The following is a 20924-nucleotide window of genomic DNA, read 5'->3' on the forward strand; positions in this document are numbered from 1 at the left end:
GAGGTCAAATGACGCTTTACCACCAGGGCACACCAGGGTATGCATGGTTCTGCAATTCTGTTCCCGATTTAGTGCCAGTGAATATTATTTCATTTATTTTTACGTTAGTAACACCAGCCGTGTAAGTGCTTAAATAAAAAAATATTCATCAAATATTTTTGGCAATAAAATTATTACACTAAGAGACAGTGTGGTGCATTTTAAAGAAGTATTACAAGTGTCGTCTCCTACAATGCCAGGTCGCTGCGAACGCGCAACTTTTCTTTGACGCTTTCGAAAGTCCGTCTGCTGTCACGATTGCTGAACGTCTTCCCGAACATTTAAGCATACCTTCTGCAGGGCTAGCACGGACGCTTCTGGCCTCCCACAACTATATTTATTCACTTCTTATGTTGGTGGACCACTCATTCTGAAGCGCGCGTCAGCAGCTATTCGGACGTGGCTTTGCGCTTACCCGTTTTGCGAGAGTGGACTACAGCCAGGAAGGAGCAACCTTTGCTGCCATAAGTGTGTTCTTAATATCCCGTAACACACATTTGAATGCGCAGAAAAACATGAAATGCCTAATGAAGCAATCAATCAAATTTGAATGTCAAGCCACTAGAAATACGAGATGTCTTATGCAAGCAGTCAGTCCTGTTTCCATTGCTCTCTGCATCACTAGCAGAAAAAAAAAAACTGAGCGGCAGGTTATTAAAACACACAGCACATCTGCGCAGCTAAACATTACAGCCTTAGGGCAAGCACTGCAAATATAAACATTCACAAGAAGCCGAAGAGCTGTACGAAAGCAGTAAGTTGCATCTGTATGCTGACCACGCAGAGAGCGACTGAACGAAATATGTTTGGTGCAACTGTAAAAGACAGGAATTGAGAGCAGCTTGGATGAAACAGCTAACTGGGAAAGCCGATATTTTATTTCACATTAGGAGAAAATAATGGGGCTGGGAAGGCCATGTAATGCGTAGGGTATAGAACCGCTGTACCGGTAAATGCCAGCCCAATCAGTCGTCCCACAAAAAGGCACCAGTAGATGCAGAATCAGGACGCATTTTAATGAAAGCACCACATAAGCTTATTTGTAGGATGCCAGATTTTCTACGTCCATTATAGCTTCTAAGCATAGAACATATGTGTAGTATCATGTTTGTATCAAGTGGTATCTTCTTTTTCCTCTTCTGACGTTTAGTAAACCAGGTACTGCTACGACGCCAACTTACCACACTTAACAAAGCAAGGTCAAAACAGCCAGAACACGTTCTTTCTACGGTTAGGATGCTGTCGCTTTCTCAGGAGGGCTTCGTCACCAAACCACGACACCAACATCGGTACAGCCTCTAGCCCAAGCGCGCTATCCCCACTTCGTGCAAAAGAATAAAGGCAGATAGCTTTGCGCTGTTCTGCCCCACTGCAGATAATTGTAACTGGGCTGGGAGCGAAAGAAAATCCGCCAAAGAGTATTTGTTCGAGTAGTTGTTCGATAACTTCGACAATCAACAGAATACCTATCCTAGTGGGAACTTCTCTTCACTCACATGATGGTTGTACAATCGCAGTGCCGGATTTCCCCCTGTTAGTATATTGGTAGTAGTATGCAACTCTATGTTATTATAAGGTAGAAACTCTATTAGTATGAAACTCTATGGTGCAGGCAATGCCGCGGCATCCGTCACACGAAGGATGTTTGCTGAGCACGTCCAGAAAGGTAAGTGCGCCGCTTGCACGCATTCATGTAAGCTATGGATCGTAGGTTAGGTTTTTTGCGCTTGATCTCGCCCTCACTATTGTCTAGGCCTGCGCCGCGTTTTCCGACACCGGGAATTTTTCCGACACCGGGAATCGAACCCGGGGTGCGTGGGTGAGAGCAAGGTATGCTTAGTAGACGATGCGGGAGACGATTTCTACCGTTTTGTAGATGCATCAAACAGTGGCGTAGCGAGGTCGTTTGGCACGTGGGGTACATATGTCTCCTGTCACCCTTCTAAACCCCCAGGTGTAGTCAGGAAGGCCAGGATATCGAAAATTTCCGGGGAAGAAAGGGGCAGGAAAGTGATGTTCCGGCACCAGCACCGCCACCGTGGATATCGCGACTCAGTGCTGAGGGAACAACAAGAAGGTAGTTGCCGTGGACTGGTGAGAAGTTCTTTACGAGTTTTGTTTTGAAGTGAGAATCAGCGAGAAGACAGTCCTCGCATAAATGCCCTAAGGACAACGTCTGTCTTCCCTTGCAAATACTTGATAAGGCTTTTTAGTCCCGGGTCTGCTCTTTGCATTTCAGCGAAGTGTTGCGCGCCTATTATTCCAAGGAAGGCGTCATCATTCATGTCAGCTTGCGGTGGCGCGTCAATGTAGGCTCCTGGGAGGCAGCCGGCATCAGAGTGTATTCGTCGAGACTTGTACGCTGTAAAAAAAATGCGTGTTTTGCGGCTAATCTGCTGGTAATGTGTGACCGAATGCTTTTCCGTAATAAAGAACGGTCATTTCCCTAGAACGGACAGCCATAAAAGAGAGACCAGAAATAAAACACGAGTGCTTTCGTACCTAGGAAACGGAAAAGTCTCTATACTGAGTTTGTACTATAACCGTAAAAGTAAAGGTGCTTCTAGTATTCAGGAAACAGATTAAACAAACTAAAGAGTCTGTATGCCGAAATTGTACTATATCCGCTTAAGTACAGGTGCTTCGCGTATTTCGTCTTACAGAGCATATCCATTCTTTCAAGAATGTACCATCTAGGACATAATTGCCGAGGAAGTGCGACCGTTGACAGAATTTTATTGGTTGTTTATGTGCTGGGATCAGCCACGCAAACGTCTGCGTTCGGACTCTGCATAGGTGACCCACTGTTTCCAGTGGTGTTGAACACACAGATGCAATGTGGTCGACGTTCGCTCTTCATGGCTACTTTTGTCCACAATAGTACATATCCCTCACTGCAAATGCCATGAAGGCAGCTCATAGCCGAAGCACCAGGTTACAATTGAGAAAACTGTCTTGTCAACACATTGACATAGCTGTAAAGAAAGAAAAAAAACACTTTGCACTTTGTCATACGAATGGACTACATTGCATCTATACAAAGAGGTGCAAAAATTCAGTCGTCGACTTCGTTACATCACAGAAGCAACTTTATTTTCGTCAATCGCTTGTATGACACCTTTTCCTGGTGAATTATGTTGTTTGGAATGTTGTTGATTTTGACAGCGGTTGTGGCAGCAGGAACACACACTGACCTACGTTATTTGCATCCGCAGGCTCGTGTCATCGTCTTCCACTCCCCGTGACCAACGTCCCGCTCTCTGCTTCCACGTATGCCCCGGCCTACAGCAGCTGCGCCGTTTAAGTATCTTCGGTGCTATCGGAGCCAGCGTTGCGCTTGCGCCACCAGCCCACCGTGAGAAGAGGATTAAAGGAGGCGCAGCGGTACCAGCACCTTATTCTGGCAGTCGTTGTGGCAACAGAAACACACATTGACCAACGTTCTTTGCATCCGCAGGTTAGTCATATGCGCATGTATCGTTGTCATTTGTGATTGTAATATTGCTGCAGCCGCTACCAAACATTGCTGCTGCACTTGTGTTAACTTGTACTGCCAAGCTTGCGTCGTCTCTTGCGGCCTTCCAGTCTAGTCGGTGAACATTGCCTACAAATGCGGAGCTCGCCAGAAGAATTCATGACATTGAATCCAAGCTTGGAAACGTAAGTGAAAAACTTCTTGATTACATTTTCGGGAAATTTCTGCTGAGGGCGAGCAATTCGAGCATAGACGTCTTAGAACATCAGAAAAGAACTGACAGTTTGGAAACTAGCGCGGAATTTCTAGGCAAACTCGACGAAAAGCTGAGTGCCGAAAACAAAGAGCTAAAAGCCGAATACAAAGCTTTGCAAGCTAACAACAGCACCCTCACAAAGAAAGTTGGCGAACTGGATCAATATTCCTAATAAACAATGTCGAGATGAAGGGCATTCCTTGCACACAAGAAGAGGACTGTGCGACAGTCGTACAAACTATTGGCAACAAAATTGGTTGCCCAGTAACGGCCACTGACCTCGACGTTGTTTATCGTGTTCCTACTAAAACAGAACATAAAAATATCATCGCTCGCTTCTGCTCGAGAACGAAGAAAGCTGAGTTCGTCACAAAAGCACAAAAAGCTAGACTCTGCATGAGTGATATTGGCCTCGCAACAGCAAAAGAGAACCCTGTCTTCGTTAATGAACATTTAACAATTGAAAACAAAGCTCTCTTTTACAAAGCCTTGGGTCTGAAAAAAACGAAGAACTGGAGATTTCTGTTTACAGAAAACTGTCAAATCAAGGCCCGGAAAACAACTGAAAGCCGTGTCTCTGGCATCGCAACCGAATCCGACCTTTCAGTGATAACCTAACTCTAGTACACCTTTGCGCCACGCCTGTCACCTAGGCAAGTCTCACAATTTCGTCCTATCTAACAACTAACCAGTTAAACAATCTTCTCTCAAATGTTCAGTGATCTGTCTTGCACTTGAATGCGCGCAGTCTGTCCAAGCACTTCGGTGAATTCTCCGATCTCGTTTCTTCATTCACCTGACCATTTTCAGTCATCGGAGTATCTGAAACTTGGTTGAGCGACGATGATAAAAACCTTTTCTGTTTTTCTGATTTTCTTCCTCAACACTCCAATCGTCCCTTCAGCAACCATGGCGGCGCAGCGCTGTATATCTATTCAGATATTACTTACAACTGAAGGAACAATCTTGAACTTAATGTGACTAATTGTGAAGACGTTTGGTTTGAACTTAAAAATACCTTCCTCAACATAGACAACAAAGACCTAATAATTGGTTACATATATCGTTAACCCTCGTCATCAGCAATAATTTCCTGTACTGCTCTCCGTAAAGTCATGGGACTGCTGGCAGATGAAAACAAAAACGTAATAATTATAGGCGACATCAACATTAACCTCGCTGATAGTACGTCTACTAATGCTTTACATTATTCTGATTGTTTTAACAGCTTTGGTTATGAATGTTTCATTCAGATACCGACACGATGTGCTAGCCACCTCATAGGTACATTAATTGACCCTGCATTATCAAATTTGGCACATCCACCAGACGCAGGCGTTATAATGACCAACATAACTGATCGCCATCCCATATTTTTAAACTTTCACTACACTCATGGCTTCGAAAAAATCACGTACACGCAGTTTATACTAGACAAACACTCATTCCTTGACGCCAAGTCAAACCTTGACTGGTCACCCATCTTTTCTACAAATGATCTACAAAAAGCATTTGCACTGTTCTTCTCTATGCTTAAGTCATGTGTTGATCGTCATTTCGTTCAAGTTAAATGCAAAAAGAAGTACGCGTCATCTGCTTTGATGCGCAAAAAGGATAATCTTTATAAGAAAACCAAACGACAACTATTTAAAAAGAATTCAGCCATTCGGTACAAAAAGCTTTCTAACCAGCTTTCTGCTAGATTGAAGAAAGCTAAAAAAAACATGGTACCAAAGAAAAATTTTGGAATGCGGTAAAAACGTAAAAACAGAAAGCGGAAATTGTTACCTCCTGCTTAAAAAGGGCAAATAATCCCGAAGCTACAACAGAAATTGCTTATCATGGTATGGTATACAAGACTGCCAAAGATATAGCCGATGCGTTTGCTGATTTCTTTTTAGCAGTGATCTACAGTCTCCTGCGCATGACAATTCCGTGCCCCAGCGCCTGCCACATTCTTTGTTTTTATTTCCAACTACAACCCAGTAAGTTCTAAACATTATAAACAACATGAAAATAACCGGCGCCAGAATCGATAAAGGACACCCTTCCAATATAAAATTAATTGCACCCTGAATAAGTGATGTCCTTGCAGACATAATCAACTTCCTGTTTAAATCAGGCAGTTTCCCACAAGAACTAAAGGAAGGCAAGGTCACCCTGATTTTTTAGAAAGGAGACCAATCTTTATTTCCAATTATCACCCCATCTCTGTATTACATTTCTTTAGTAAGGCAATCAAAAAGCTGTTAGAAAAACGTTTAAATAATTACCTTACAAAATGTAACATTCTCTCGGCATTCCTATACGGCTTTCGCTCGGGTTACTCGACCGAACTGGCTCTCGTTGCTCTAATCGATCAACTAAAGCTCGCTATCGATGAAGGTATTTATGCAGCTTCAGTATTTGTAGATTTAAACAAAGTGTTTGAGAAAATCAATCATCGCATCACATTGACACGTGTACTTATCTTTATCGGGCGACCACGTTTCACCGCTTAACAACTGTAATCGCACATTGAGGGACGCGCCTGCATGTATCCGACATTTCTGGAAAGTTATCTATGCTTCTACCCGGCTGTCTGTTGTCGCCGAACCTTGTGTTATCTGATTTCATCGTGTAACGCGAATGGTGTAGACCTTTGTGGAAGGCACGCGGGTCCGAACGATTAGTCTGGAACATTCAACGACTGCTCTATAAAAGCCGACGCGCTTGACCCGCTGATCAGACTTTCGACGATCGCCGACTGTGTTCGCCGCTTTCGTTGTGCTTTAAGTGTAGCCTGTTTTGTGGGCACAGGTTCGCCCAATAAAAGCTAGTTTTGTCTTTCACAGTACTGTGAAAGACAAACCTGTACTGTGTGTTCTTTAACGTCACTGCCACGTGACATCTGTTGGAGGTGCTTGTGCGTTCATGTACCGAACGCCCCCGCAAAGCCGCTATCCAAGCCCGAAGCCCGAGGACAAAACCGACATCGCCCAAGACCAGCGTGCTAGTCGCAGACTGCAAGGACTGCCCCCAGAGCACGGACTTTTGCCTGAGACGACCAGGACGATCGCCACAAAGTCCACCCCAATGGCAGCCCCAGCATCCCTCATCGTGCTGCAGCAACCCAGGGAGCCTCCGACGTTCCGTGGTTCAACGTTCGAGGACCCGGAAAGCTGGCTCCGAGGGTTCGCCGTTAACGCGCCGCAACCACAAATTGGCGAACGACCTCGCGATAACGCCGACTACCTCGCCGCCACTCAGTGGAACCCTCGACGACCATCCCGTTCGCCGTCACCAGGCCGCTACCTGTCACCGCAGCGCCGACCATACGCCGGCCCAGGCCGGGGCCGCTCTGCGAGCCCATATCCGGAAAACTAAAAGCAGCAACCGATGGAGGTGCGGTTGCTGTTCGTCGAACTGACGAAGATCCTCCGCCACCGACGAAGACGACGAAGAGACAATCTCGACGACATAACAACGACGACACGCCGCCGTCCCAACGAAGTCAGGAAGCCAAGACTACACCGATGAAAGACGACTTGACGACCGAACTGGCTTCAGTTCAACACGACACAGCCCTGATCCGATGATAAGACCTAACTGCAACGCCAGACAAAGAACCGCCGACCTCGACGTGCTTCTCGACGGCCACACAGTCACCGCCTTAGTGGACACAGGTGCTGATTACTCCGTCATGAGTGGACACATCGCCGCCCAGATGAAGAAGGTTAAGACTGCATGGGAAGGCCCTCAAATTCGCACCGCTGGAGGACACCTGATTACGCCGACTGGAATCATCTGCACGGCAAGAATAACCATTCACGACCGGACTTACCCTGCCATCTTCGTTATCCTCCAACAGTGTTCACGAGATGTCATTTTCGGTAAGGCTTTTTCCAATCATTCGGCATTTTTCCTGTTTCCCAGATTATGTTAAAAAAGTGGAGCAATGTTTTAACTGCTTTTGGAGATAGTCGTGCAAGCATTGTGTAATGTACTCTGTCCGGACCTGGCGCTGTCTTTTTGCCAGTAGTGATTGCTCTGTTTATTTCCGGAAGTGTTCAAGGGGCATTATATGACCTCTTGGGAATTCCTGTTGTCGGAAGCTTTAGTTTTTTTTGCTGATTGCTTATATTTTTGAAATTCAGTGGAATAGTTTATTGAGCTTGAAATGTTATAGAAATGTTGCCCTAATATGTCTGCTTGTTCTTTTAAATTCGTTTGTGTAACTGGAGTTGAGAGTATGGGGATCGTATCAGGAGCTTCCTCTCTTCTAGTTTTTCTGGACACTAGTTTTTCCACTGGGTTGGAAGAAATTTTCTTGTAAGAAAGGTTAGCTCAACACTTATACGCTACTATTGCGGTTTTACAAGAATGGAGGACTGCAAGGAACGGCGTAGGTGGAAAAGAGACGCTCATTTCCCTGTCGGCTCCAATTCATTTGCCTGGAGTGAACCTACCGATGCGAAGTGTGTGTTTGTGTTAGTGTGTGTCTGAGAGGGTGTGGGTGTGCGTGTGAGTGTGTGTGAGCAGATTCCCTATTTAATTTTTGTTGTGTTGTTCTTTGGTGACACTCGTTTCAATCTCTTTGTAAATGAAATAAATCACTCAAATACGTTGGTCATTGTAGTTCTCTTTACCATATACATATTCTTGCAATGTGAAAGAGAAATTGTAGGTTTTATTTTATTTGAACTGATGAGACCGCAATGAAAACAAATATTATTTTCAGTAGTTGTGTAAAAACAAAAATAAATTCACAAATGCCTTCATTAGTAGCAGTAAGGGTAGGCAATGTAACGTAAATATGTAAAGCTATGGTATGATCATTCAATTTTTTCTTTCAAAGACAATCTCGGACACCTATAGCAGGATCTGTTTAATACAAGTTTTCTACCGTATCATTGTAGTTCATGATACCTAACAAGTGAATTCCTATGTACATACCAAAGAATAAGAGATGAAGGTAGCGACATAAACTTTAAGGTTACATAACCATAAATGATAGCCGACTTCCCTCATATATTACTTCCTTAGGGGCACGTGGCTCAAGAAAACAAAGCGTAGCAGACAGAAAGATGGATGGAATAGACCTGACATTTTCTGGAGTTGCTACAGTGCGTGGTGACATTTGTTACAAATTGTGCGCAGCTACTTCGTTCAAGGAAGGTATAGCTGATTACGCACAATCAGAGGAAAATTGACTAAAATGTCCCCTATAAGTAAATATGTACTCATTTATTGCTAAAGATAAAGGTAACTGACTGGCAGTTGTCTAAAAAAACGATGACTGCTGCAGCTAAACAGACTATGACCGTGAAGGTATACAATTATATAGAAAATGCCAAAGGAATGATACTTCTAGATATCTACAAGTAGCTCTCGTCATCAGATGTGTTTAAAGATAATAAATCTTATCCCTGCCCTAGTGGGTATTCATGTGACGCCAATACACACATGTCTGCGGTGGCAATTTCTCAGAAATTATGCGCACCTACTGGGTTCTAGAAAGGCAATATCTGATGACGTACATTGAAAGAAAAATTGACTATAATATTGCTTATGAATAAAGATGTTCCTCTTGACTGCCAAAGATAAAGGTCGGTGACTGGTAGTTGATGCATAAAAAACTATGAGAGCGGCGACTAAAAGGACTTTTATCATCAAGCGATACATGTATATTGAATATACCTAGGGAATGCACTTCTAGATGTCAACAAGTAGTCCTCACCAATTTTAATGCAAAGAAAGGGTGTATTTTGAGTATCACAGCAGTTTAAATTTAGTGTATTCTATCCCTTCTCCGGAAGGTATTTAAGTGACGCCAATGCACACATTTCTGTTGTGGTAAATTCTTAGATATGATGCTCGCCTGCCTGATTCTAGAAAGGCCCTATCTGATGATGCACTTTCAAAGAAAAATTGACTTCAATGTCACTTATAAGTAATTAGGTTTTCAACGACTGCCAAACGCAGAGTTCCGTGACTAGAAGCGCATAGAAAACAGAATGACCGCTGCAACTAAAACGCTAACGAACATCTAGAGATACAAGTATGCTAACAATGCCTGGGGATAGCCGAATATACGTACAAACAAGTAGCTCTTCTCATCACATGTGTGTACACATAATTGATGCTACACCTCCCGCGATATGTATTCTTCTGAGGCCAATGTACACATATGGGAAAAGTTGCATTCGACGTATTGTTTCACACAGAAGCTGCAAGAGCGAATTATCTATATAATGCGCGATGTAAAAGTGGAAAGACGTCATGGATGACGTCTTTGTATTTTAGCCTGCTTAAGCACAAGAAAACATTTTTGAAGAGTTTGCTCTTCTCCCGGAAAATGACTACATTTTGGAACATATTTTCTTATACATGTAGAAAATGTTCATGTTATGGCAATTTACATTGAACGAAATAACAAGCGAGTTCAGGTTCTACACAAGGCAAAACACAAAATGCAAAAGGGTACAAATTAACTATCTCCTATTTCAGAAACTTGCGCTTGGCGTAATGAAGAACGAGTAGAATGAGCCGCTGCAACTCACCCGGCTGTTAGATATAACACTCATTTTGCAGTTGTCGTCAAAGGGAAGATGGCACATCAGTACCTTGAGGAGAAAAATTTATTTAATGACTGTTATTACATGCTTACAATTTCTCAGCCCACGGCACGAGGAATATGTATCGCAAAATTGTCATTACAGAACTCTTTCTACTTGCGATTATTGCTAGACATTTGTGGATAATGTGTTACAACATCCAATGATCTGGCCAAACGTTGTCATCCCGCTGCAAATCAATTGACTGGCTATTTATTCTTTATTCTATTCGTCTGCGCTCTGAGCGCAACGCGTGCGCTACGCCACCCGTGATGCGTGTAGCGCTGAGGCATTTGACGACGTGGTAAAGAACTTAAGATTGCATAACATAACCTAGCCGTCTTCACTGAATATTTCAAAATAATTATGCATCGGTACCAAGGTCCGCGCCGCGAACAGTGACGGACAATAAATGTCTCATGAAGAAGCTGGAGAAAACATTGTGCTCATTCACAGCCAATAATGTACTAAAAATTGCTGCAAACATGCACTTTGCCGACTACTGCTTTCAAGAGATATGTTCAATACCATCCCATGTGAGCTGCTTAACTGCTTCTACTAAAATACGGTGCCGCAGAAGGAAAACATTCCCCCATATTCGTAGGTAGTTCTGCATTTTGTGTTTCTAAACGATATCAAAAATGCACATAAAACCTGAACTCATAGAAGCGTCAATGCTTGATCTTTAAATATAGAATGCCCCTCATTGAAGAGCATGCCATTGCGCATTTGAAGCACGACGTTTTAACAGATGCTAGCTGGTTTGCAGGGAAATACCGGGCATTGGGTCCTTCTTGGCAACTCAGTACATACTAAAGAAATGCCCTAACCGAATGCTATGCCGCCAACGATATATATGAAGCTCACAAGACATATTTCCCCGCTTGATACTTTTCAGAGTCAGGAAAACAAAACTGGTAGCACAAGCTCTGCCAGTTAGATAGAAGCTTTAGGTTCTAGCTGTTTAAAAAAAATCGATGTGTGGGATAAGTGAGTGCCATGACACGCTAGTAGCTTCCGTATTATACTGCTGCTACCGTGGTGAGCTAGCACGCACACAATTATTTCAGCGGTACTTATTATTACTATTATTACAGCCATTATTATTTTACTATTACTAATATTTATTATTTCTTATTACTAGCGTTATGTTACTATTGCTTTTGAGTTCATCTTGCGCCACATGACCCATGTCTCCTTCAGGCGAAATAAAATGTGTCGATATGATGCGTGCTACTAACCGAGACAAACTGTTATTATCGTGCATATTCCGGAGGTTCCTTTATTTATTCTGAATTACCTTACAAGAAAAAGCTTTGCAGAAACCATAAATGATGCTTATCCGTGAAAACTAAACAAACTGAACGAATAAGAGCCCAAAAATTGTGAGGAACCAAGTGAAAGCAAGCAAATAATTGAGCAAGTAAGCTCCACTTTTATATAGAGAGGGAGTGCGACCGAGCAATAGAGAATGAGCAAACGAACATTTCCTACGCTGAATCCCTCCACAGATCATTGGTCATCGACCCACTTACCACCTACTGCAAAAATAATCATAAAGTGAAAGGAAGCTATGCGCTTTATAAAAGTCTGGAGCTTCTGCCCTTTATTACATTTTTTGCAGAACTGGGCCCAACCACGGAAAGTGCACGTGAAATGCAGGCGCTTAACTTCTTGCAAGAAATTGGGTACTTGAGTTCGGAAGAAGTTAACCATGGTTATTATTTGTGTTGCTGAAAGTTTTTAAATTTTCGCCTTGTCAAATGTGGGTAACACGCTCTCCATTCTATCTGTTAAAAACACCCGAACAATCTGGATCCCTGCCTAATAGGGCGTATTGTAACGTGGATCAGTTTTTGGCCATTGTATGAAAGCTACACGGTAAATAGGCGTCAAGGTTTACGAAATGGCAAAGAGAAATCTTCGCGAAAGTACATCATTCGCTCATATTTCTATAAATTGAAGAAACCATAGCCAGCAGTCTGCTAGTAGCTGCGATTGTGTACAGCAAACCCAATCGAAAAAAGAATGTGTCATACCATCCTAATGAAGCAATAAAGAACAAAGAAGGCAAGGGAGCCTTAACAATTATCAATTTCACCAGAAAGGTGAAAAAACGACTTCGACATCAGATTAGTAGTTAGCTGTACGAAGTAAGAATATTAGTTTTATCTGCGGTATAAACATGCAAACATTTGCTTACTAACTAAATTATCAATCATATTATGTGTACCCATGACTGAACGAGGACGTGGAAAGAAATAAACACACAGAGACAGTGCTGTCTTTATGTGCCTGTTTTTTCTACGCCCTTGTTCAGTTGCGCTTACACAGCCCATGACCGTGTTATAAATATTTACAAAACACCGTATCCCGTGCGCGCAGGTATGCATGAACACATCTCGCTTGATGAGCGCGAGAACAGGCTGTCAAAATGCTGGAGTGAAGAACTGCAGCAGCAGCAAGCGAATCGACCTTCGTGCATCTCTCGCTTCAACCCGAACAAAAATTGCCAAATACCACTCATACGAAGCCACTGGCACTACGCGCACTCTGCAAACAACACAAATCGCTGTGAATATGACGCCAGCTCGGGCGAGTAGTTTGACAGCGCCGCAGATTGCTTTCAAGACACACCAGCGCCGGCAGTGCGCCCCTACAGCGTCCACCAAAGGGGCTTGCTTCGGTGTCCGCCATTCGCGAGTCCAACGCGTGAGCAGACCATGCGGATGAGAAAGTGTGATTGTGGAGAGGAAGAGGCGCTATCTCTGCAGCCCACTATAAGTACGACTCAGCCCCCTATGCTAGTGGAGGAGACATAAAGACGAAAGATAAAAGCACAATAGAGAAAAGGTCGAGACGATTCCAGAGTCCCATGCCATAAGGTACCGTTGTAAGCGGTAGCATTGCGGCGTTTTCACAATTTGCACTGTAGCCATGTGGTTCTCCAGGACCGTAAGAAGGCGCCAGAAGGCGGAGCCGTGATGCCGGCCGGGAAAACGCAGCTGGGTTGCCGAGACCGCTAGGAGTCCGAGGCTTCGGAATGAGACGCGGAGAGAAGCCCTCTCTGTATGTCCACTCTTTAAGGAGTGGCAGACAAGGATGACATCGGATGTCATCCCTGTGGATCTGAAGTGTGTTTGTTGGATGTGATGAAGTGTGTGTTGGATGTGAAATCTGGATGTGAAATGTGTGTTTGTGCTAGTGTGCGTCTGAGAGGGTGTGTGTGTGCGTGTGAGTGTGGGCAGATTCGCTATTCAGTTTATGTTGTGTTGTTCTTTGGTGACACTCCTTTGAATCTGTTTAGTAAATGAAATGAATGAGCCAGATGGGTTCGTTACGATTGTTATCTTTACCATATACATATTGTTCGAATATAAAAGAGAAAATGTAGGTTTTCTTTCTAATTGAACCTATGAGACCCCCATTCAAACAAATTTTCCTCGCAGCAATAGGTACAAAACAAAACAATCCACAAAGCCTTTTATTAGTAGTAGTAAAGGTACGTAATGTAGCATTAGTATACCCAATTAAGGTATGAATATTCAACCTTTTAAAAAAGAATCTGGAAAACATTCATCAAGATATCTTTAATTAACGTAGTCTACCGTATATTCTAGTTTATGATACCTAAAACGTGAATTCATTTGTACGCAACAATATACAAGGGACGAAGGTAGCGACATAAAGTATAATGTTTCAAAAGAATAAAGGGTGGCGGACTTGCTACATAATTACTTCCTTAGGGGAACAAGGCACAAGAAAACGAAGCGTAGCAGACGGGAAGAATGACGGAATGGCTTTGACATTTTTCGGAGTTGCTACACTGTGTGGCGGCATTTCATTAGAAATGATGAACGGCTACTTCGTTCAAGGATGGTAGAGCTGAATACGCACAATCAAAAGAAATTGACTAAAATGTCACCTTATAAGTAAAGAAGTTCTCATTTATTGCTAAAGAAAAAGGTCGCTGACTGGCATTTGATTAAAAAAACAATCAGACCTGCAGCTAAAAGGAATATGAACGTCAAGGAATACAATTCTAAGTAAAATGCCAAGTTAATACAATTCTGTATATCTAAAAGTAGCTCATGTCATAACATGCGTTTAAATATAGTAGATGCTATCCCTTCTCAGGTAGGTATTCATGTGACGCCAATGCACACATCTCTCCGGTGGAAATTTCTCAGAAATAATGGGCACCTACTTGGTTCTAGAAAGCCAATATCAGATGACGCACATTGAAAGAACAATTGTCCTGAATGTGGCTCATAAGTAAAGATGTTCCCCTTGATCGCCAAAGATGAAGGTCGGTGACTGGCAGCTGATGAAAAAAATAAATCACAGCTGCCGCTAAGAGGACTATGATCGTCAAAGGATACAGGTATATTAATAATAGCTATGAAGTGCACTTCTATATATCTACAAGTAGTTCTCCTCATTCGTAATGCAAAGAAGAAGGCGGTTCGTTGAAATATAGTCGATGCTATTCCTCCTCTGGTAGGTACGTATGTGACGTCAATGCACACATGTCTGTTGTGGTAAATTCTTAGAAATAATGCTCACCTACTTGGTTCTAGAAAGGCCCTATCTAATAACGCACATACAAAGAAAAATTGACGTCAATATCACTTATAGGTAATTAGGTTTTCAACGACTGCCAAACGCAGAGTTCGGTGACTAGAAGCGCATGGAAAAAAGAATGACCTCTGCAACAAAAATGACAGCGAACATGTATAGATAGATGTATGCTAACAATGCCTCCGAATAGCACATATATTTATCCACAAGTAGCTCTTGTCATCACATGCGTGTAAAAGTAATGGACCTGCGCGTCCCACGATAGGTATTCTCGGCCAATGCACAAATAACGTGAAAGGTTGCATTCGACGTATTGTTTTATCGAAAAGCCACAAGAACGAATTATCTTGATAATGCTATGTTTAAAACTGGAAAAAGGCGTGATGGACGACATCTTTACACTTCGGAACTAATTTTATAGCCAGTCTACTTAGGCACAAGAAAACATTCTTGACGAGTTTTGCACTTCTCCCGGAAAAAGTTAATGCACTTTAGAACATATTTTGTGATAGACGTAAAGAATGTTCATAATATGTTAATTCAACATTGAACAAGTGAGTTCTGCTTCAACATAAGCAAAACACGAAATGAAAAAGGGCGCAAATTAACTATCTTCTCTTTGACACTGTTGCGCATGCCCTAATGATCAACAAGTTGAGTGAGCGGCTGCAACTCACCCGGCACTTACATATAACACTCACTTTGCAGTTGTCGTCAAAGGGAAGACGACACGTGTGTACCTTGAGCAGGAAAAAATATTTCATGACTCTTACTACGCGCTTATAGTTTCTCAGCCCAGAGTACGAGCAACAAGTGTAGCACAAGGGACATGACAGAAATATTTCTACTCGCGATCATTGGAAGACACTTGTAGATAATGTGATACAGCATCCAGTGATTTGGCCAGATGTTGTCATCCCCCTGCAGACCGATTGGCTACCTTTTTATTCGTTACTATATCCGTCCGCCCTGTGAGCGCAACCTGCGGGCTACGCCACTGGTTGTGCGTGTAACGCTTCGCCATTAAACGGGCTGGTAAAGAACTTAAGATTCCATTAGGTAACCGAGTGATCTTCATTGATTATTTGAAACTCCTTCTGTATCGGTGCCAAGGTGGGTGCCGCGAACGGCACCGGAAAACACAAATCTGAAGAAGAAGCTGTAGAAAACGTTGTGCATATCCACAGCCAAAAATCTACTAAAGATTCCTGCAAATCATGCCACTTTCCCGACTACTACATTGAAGAGATGTATTCAATACCCTCCTATGTCAGTTGCTAGATAGTTTCATATTAAATAATGTGCCGCAGAAGGAACACACTCCCACATATTAAAAGGTAGTTCTGCGTTTTGTGTTCCTAAAAGATATCTAAAATGCATATAGAACATAAACTGTTAGAAGCGTCAATGCTTGATCTTTCAAAACAGAATGCCCCTTATTGAAGAGCATGCCACTGCACATTTGAAGCACAACGTTTTTATAGATGGTATCTGGTATGGTATGATGGTGTGAAGAACTTTATTAGGTCCTGAAGGTCAACCCTAGGTTGACGCGGGCCGCTCCCATGGTGGGACTGTCAGGCCGAGCCCTTCAGCCACATTGCGGGCCTTCTGGACTGCCCGTAATTGGTCAGAGATTTATTCACTGTGTAGCATTTGCGCCACCATTCTTGTTCCTTGTTACAGTCTGTGAAGGCCGCTGGGCACTGCTAAAGCATGTGGTCAAGAGTAATGATGCCATTTCACTTATTACAGTTGGTTTGAGTTTCCCTCTCCGGATAGATCCTGTTAATGAAATCTGGACTTGGGCATGTTCTTGTCTCTAGCAAACATAACGTGACCGCTTGGGCTCTTTAAAGCTTGCCGTGTGCCAATGGGTATTCCCTTCTCCTTAAACAATAATCCTTCGAGATTTCATTATATGTTGATAATCGATCCCTGTGTTCTCCGGGTGAAGTGTAAGTTGCCCGGTCTTGAGGAGCACGGCTAGAACGTCCTCGTGCCGCTTCATTTGCCACATCGTTGAGGTTTCTCCGAGCTCCATCTACCACCCGCAGGTGCGCAGGAAACCAGCGGATTTCAATCCTCTCACTGTTGACCTTCTCTAGTCAATTTTGTTGCTCTCCGTGCCACATATCCGTTGGTAAAGGTGCGCATGGCTGTTCTAGAGTCGCTGTAAATATGTGTCCACCGATTAGCCCGGATGGCTAAGGCGATTGCTACTTGTTCTGCTACTGTTGGGTCCTTGGTATAGACGGTGATGGCAAGCCGTATCTTACCTTGAGTGTCAACAACAACGGAGGTATACGCATCCTTGTTTTTAACCCAGGCAGCGTCAACGAACACCGCCTGCTGCTTATGTTGATCTATGTCTTAAAGGAGGGCCTTCGCCCTTGCCTTCCGTCTCTTGAGGTTATGTGTCGGGTGCATGTTCCTAGAGAACAGGGTCGTCATTATTGTTTCTCGTAGTCCCTCTTGTAATTGTTGTAATAATTCTCCTTCGTTGGTGTGGTTGTCAATTTCTGCGCCAATTTCTTTAAGTAGTGCCCTCCCAGGTCGTGTCTCCATTTGTGTCTCCTGGTGGGTCACCTGTTGAGCGTCAGCTATCTCCTCTAGTGTGTTATGCAGCCCTAGGTGCAATAAGCTATCATTGGCCGCGCTGATGGGAAGTCCTAGTGCAGTCTTTATAAGTCATCTTATTAAAGCGTTTAGCTTGTTCTTATCAGCCTGTGTCCATTGTAGCATGCCAGCCACGTATGAGAAGTGGCAAAAGGCGAATGCATGTACCAATCTTATGGCAATTTCTACTCCTAGCCCCTTAATGTTGTTGGTAACTCTATGCAGAAGCCTAATTACTTCTTCTGACTCGTTAGAGATGTGTTCTAGCATCCTGCAATTAGATCCATTCGCTTGCAGGAGAAGTCCTAGCACTATAATAGGCTCCACCTGCCTGATTGGTTCTCCACTCTAGGCGTACATGTCAATGCGGTGTTCTTCCTCTGGGATATATCCATTTCGCTTGCGCCCACGCTTACTGCTCCGTAATTCCAATAGTTCCAACTTTTTAGCACAGCAGTTCAGTCGCATACCTTCAAGTGTTGTTTCCACCACATAAATGCTTTCTTGTAGTTTGGTCTCTCTTTGTTCCATATTACCTTCAGCACTCCAGATTGTTACATCATCTGCATACATAGCAAAGAGGATACCCTCAATCTGCGCGAGACTTCCAGCCACTTTTGACATTGCCAAATTATATACCATGCAAGATAGGACAGACACTTGTGGTATCCCACGATTCCCAAGTTCCAGGGTTGTCGATTGGAGTTCGCCTAACCTGAGACAAGCAGAACGGCCACCGAGAAAGACTTTGACTATATTGTGCGATCGCTTACCCAATCCCATCTCCGAGAGGATATCCAATATGGCCCTGTGCTTAATGCGATCAAAGAACGTTTCTACATCTAAGCCTAGAAGAGCTCTCGTATGTAGCGGGCTAGCAAGAATAAGGTGATGTTTCATTAAAAGCATTTCATCTTGAGTCGTAAGTCCAGGACGGAAACCGATCAGGTTATGCAGAAGAACATTTCAGTTTTCTACATACTTAGTCAGTCTATTGAGTATGACATGCTCCATGGTTTTGCCCAGACATGATGTTAACGATATGGGCCTTCCACGGTTTTGCCCAGACATAATGTTAACGATATCTAGACTGAGTTGCTTGCCTGGTTTGGGAATAAGAATTGTGTTAGCAATTCTCCATTCCTTCGGATAATCACCGTTCTTCCAGAGTTTGTTGAAATACTCGGGTAAATATTTTATAGAATCATCATCGAATTTTTTCAACAGCCCATTGGAAATGCCATCTGTACCGGCAGCAGATCTACTGTTCAGGTCGTATAGGGATGCGCGAACTTCGCTTTCTGTGAAGTCTTGATCCATAGGCTCATCACAGTCTTCCCCTGTATATTAAGGCTGGTCTGTACTCTCATTGCTATACCTAAGTGGTAAATACTTAGCTGCGAGCCGATCGAGAATGGCCTCTTCTGTTGCGTCCTGACTCTCACGATGGACGAGTCGTGCTACTGCTGTTCTCCTATTAGATTTCGTGTCGTTCGCATGAACCAAATATCTGGGTAAGTTCCAATTTCCACCACATCTGATTCGACCATCTATGGAATTACAAAGCTCATCCCATTGTTGTTTCAGTAAATTTTGGAGAGTTCTTGAATCTCCCAATTCAACAATGCTATGCGCTTCCTCAGTCTCGTGTTCAGCCATTGCGTTTTCCATCTTTTTAACATAGATTGTTTAGCTTCAACCAAGTGCGGCAGCCTACCGTCCATGATTTCGATATCGTCCTCTGTGGTAATATCCTTCATTACCGCCTTTACATCTTCCCTGAGCTGTGTGGTTCAAGTTTGGAGTGTTTTCGTTTGTCCTGCCTCTGTCTCAGCTCTGCTTTTCCTTGCTTTCCGAAAAAGATCCGTGTCAATGTAGTTAAAGTGCTTTATCCCATTACTTGGTGTTTCCAATAGCATTTGTAACATGTAATGATCAATACCCAGGTCAATATTGGAGTTATTCCAGCCAGCGTTTGCTGAATTTGACACAAAAGTAAGGTCTGGGGTGGAGTCACTGCATGTAGATGTACCACACCTAGTGGAATAAGCTGGGTCTGTGACGAGGGAGAGATTATGATCTGTCGCTAGGCTCCAGAGTCCATCCCCTTTCTTAGTATTCCAGCGATATCCCCAGGTTTGATGTGGGTCGTTGAAATCCCCTCCAATAATGAGTGGAGCGTGCTTAGTAACAGACATAGTCTTATTAAGAAGTGCCCTAAAACTCTGTTTCATGTCGCTAGGGCTGCTATAAACATTAAGACTAAAGAAGCTTTGCAGTTTGCTTCTATTCCTTTTCTAAATTATTTCCACAAGTAAATATTCTAATTTGTTTAGTCCGAGGAGCAAATGATGTTCTATGTAAGGTATTTTCTTATCTACGAGCCTGGCTAGCACTCTACCCGGCTCTTTGATCCTGCATGTCGCTTTGTATCCGGATAGGCTGATCTCATCCGCCAATGTTTCCTGCAGCATAATTATTTCGGTTTGTCTGGAGAGGTTTTTATTACCTGCATGAGAGGTGCTTTTTTGTGATAAAATCCTCGGCAATTCCATTGGCACGCGGTAAAGCTCCCCCTGCTAGCCATTGCTTATAGAACCCGCCTTACTGCTACCCGCTAAAGCACGCTTTGTAGAACCCCCCGACGCGCCAGGGAGCGATCTGACGCTTTCTGCTTCTGAGGGTAGGTATTCGTCGTCCTCGCGAGTATTCGTCGTCCTCGTCGTCCTTGCAGCCCAACACCATAGCCACTGAGCAACTACGGCGGGTATATTATTAAGCGTGCAAGCACAGGAGTACGCGGAACAGCTAGCGAGTCAGAACTGGCGATAGTTCTGCGACCAACTTCAAGGGACCCTCAGCACAAAGAAGATTTGGCATATGCTTCGATCCCTGGTCGACGACACCCACACCAAAACCCAACAAATACGTACAATTCACCGACAAATCCACAACTATGGCAGCACAGAGGATCAGCTACTCCAAGAACTTCAGACCAAGCTACATGGTTCAGCTAACCCGCAAACCACTGCCACGAACCTTTCAACCCCCAGAGAGTACCAAGGAGCGCCGAACGTAGGGCTAGATCGGCCTTTCACACAGGCAGAGTTGCAGGCGGCCCTCTCTAGGCTAACACACAATACGGTCCCGGCAAAAGACAGAGTCACGAACAAGCACCTTCGACAGCTATCCCCTCGGGCGTTGAAGGCTCTCCTTCGGTACTATAACGACTGCTGGATTAAGGGCGAGCTACCAAGAGCCTGGAAACACTCGGAGGTAACCATGGTACCCAAGTCAAACAAACCCATCTCCATCGCAAATCTCCGCCCCATCTCTCTTACGTCCTGCGCCGGGAAAC

The 20924-nt window shown here is 43.6% G+C and overlaps 1 long non-coding RNA gene across 1 annotated transcript in view; it reads left to right on the top strand.

Moving 5' to 3' along the window:
• Window positions 1–1544: 1544 nt before the first annotated feature.
• LOC135896879 (uncharacterized) overlaps window positions 1545–20924 on the top strand; it is a 53976-nt gene continuing 34596 nt past the window's right edge. Inside the window, exons 1-4 of the long non-coding RNA XR_011507236.1 lie at window positions 1545–1572; window positions 1652–1705; window positions 3255–3496; window positions 3625–3699. This is a non-coding gene — a long non-coding RNA (uncharacterized lncRNA). The remainder of the gene's footprint in view (window positions 1573–1651; window positions 1706–3254; window positions 3497–3624; window positions 3700–20924) is intronic.

Source organism: Dermacentor albipictus, chromosome 7 (genome assembly GCF_038994185.2).
Source record: "Dermacentor albipictus isolate Rhodes 1998 colony chromosome 7, USDA_Dalb.pri_finalv2, whole genome shotgun sequence".
Classification (NCBI taxonomy): domain Eukaryota; kingdom Metazoa; phylum Arthropoda; class Arachnida; order Ixodida; family Ixodidae; genus Dermacentor; species Dermacentor albipictus.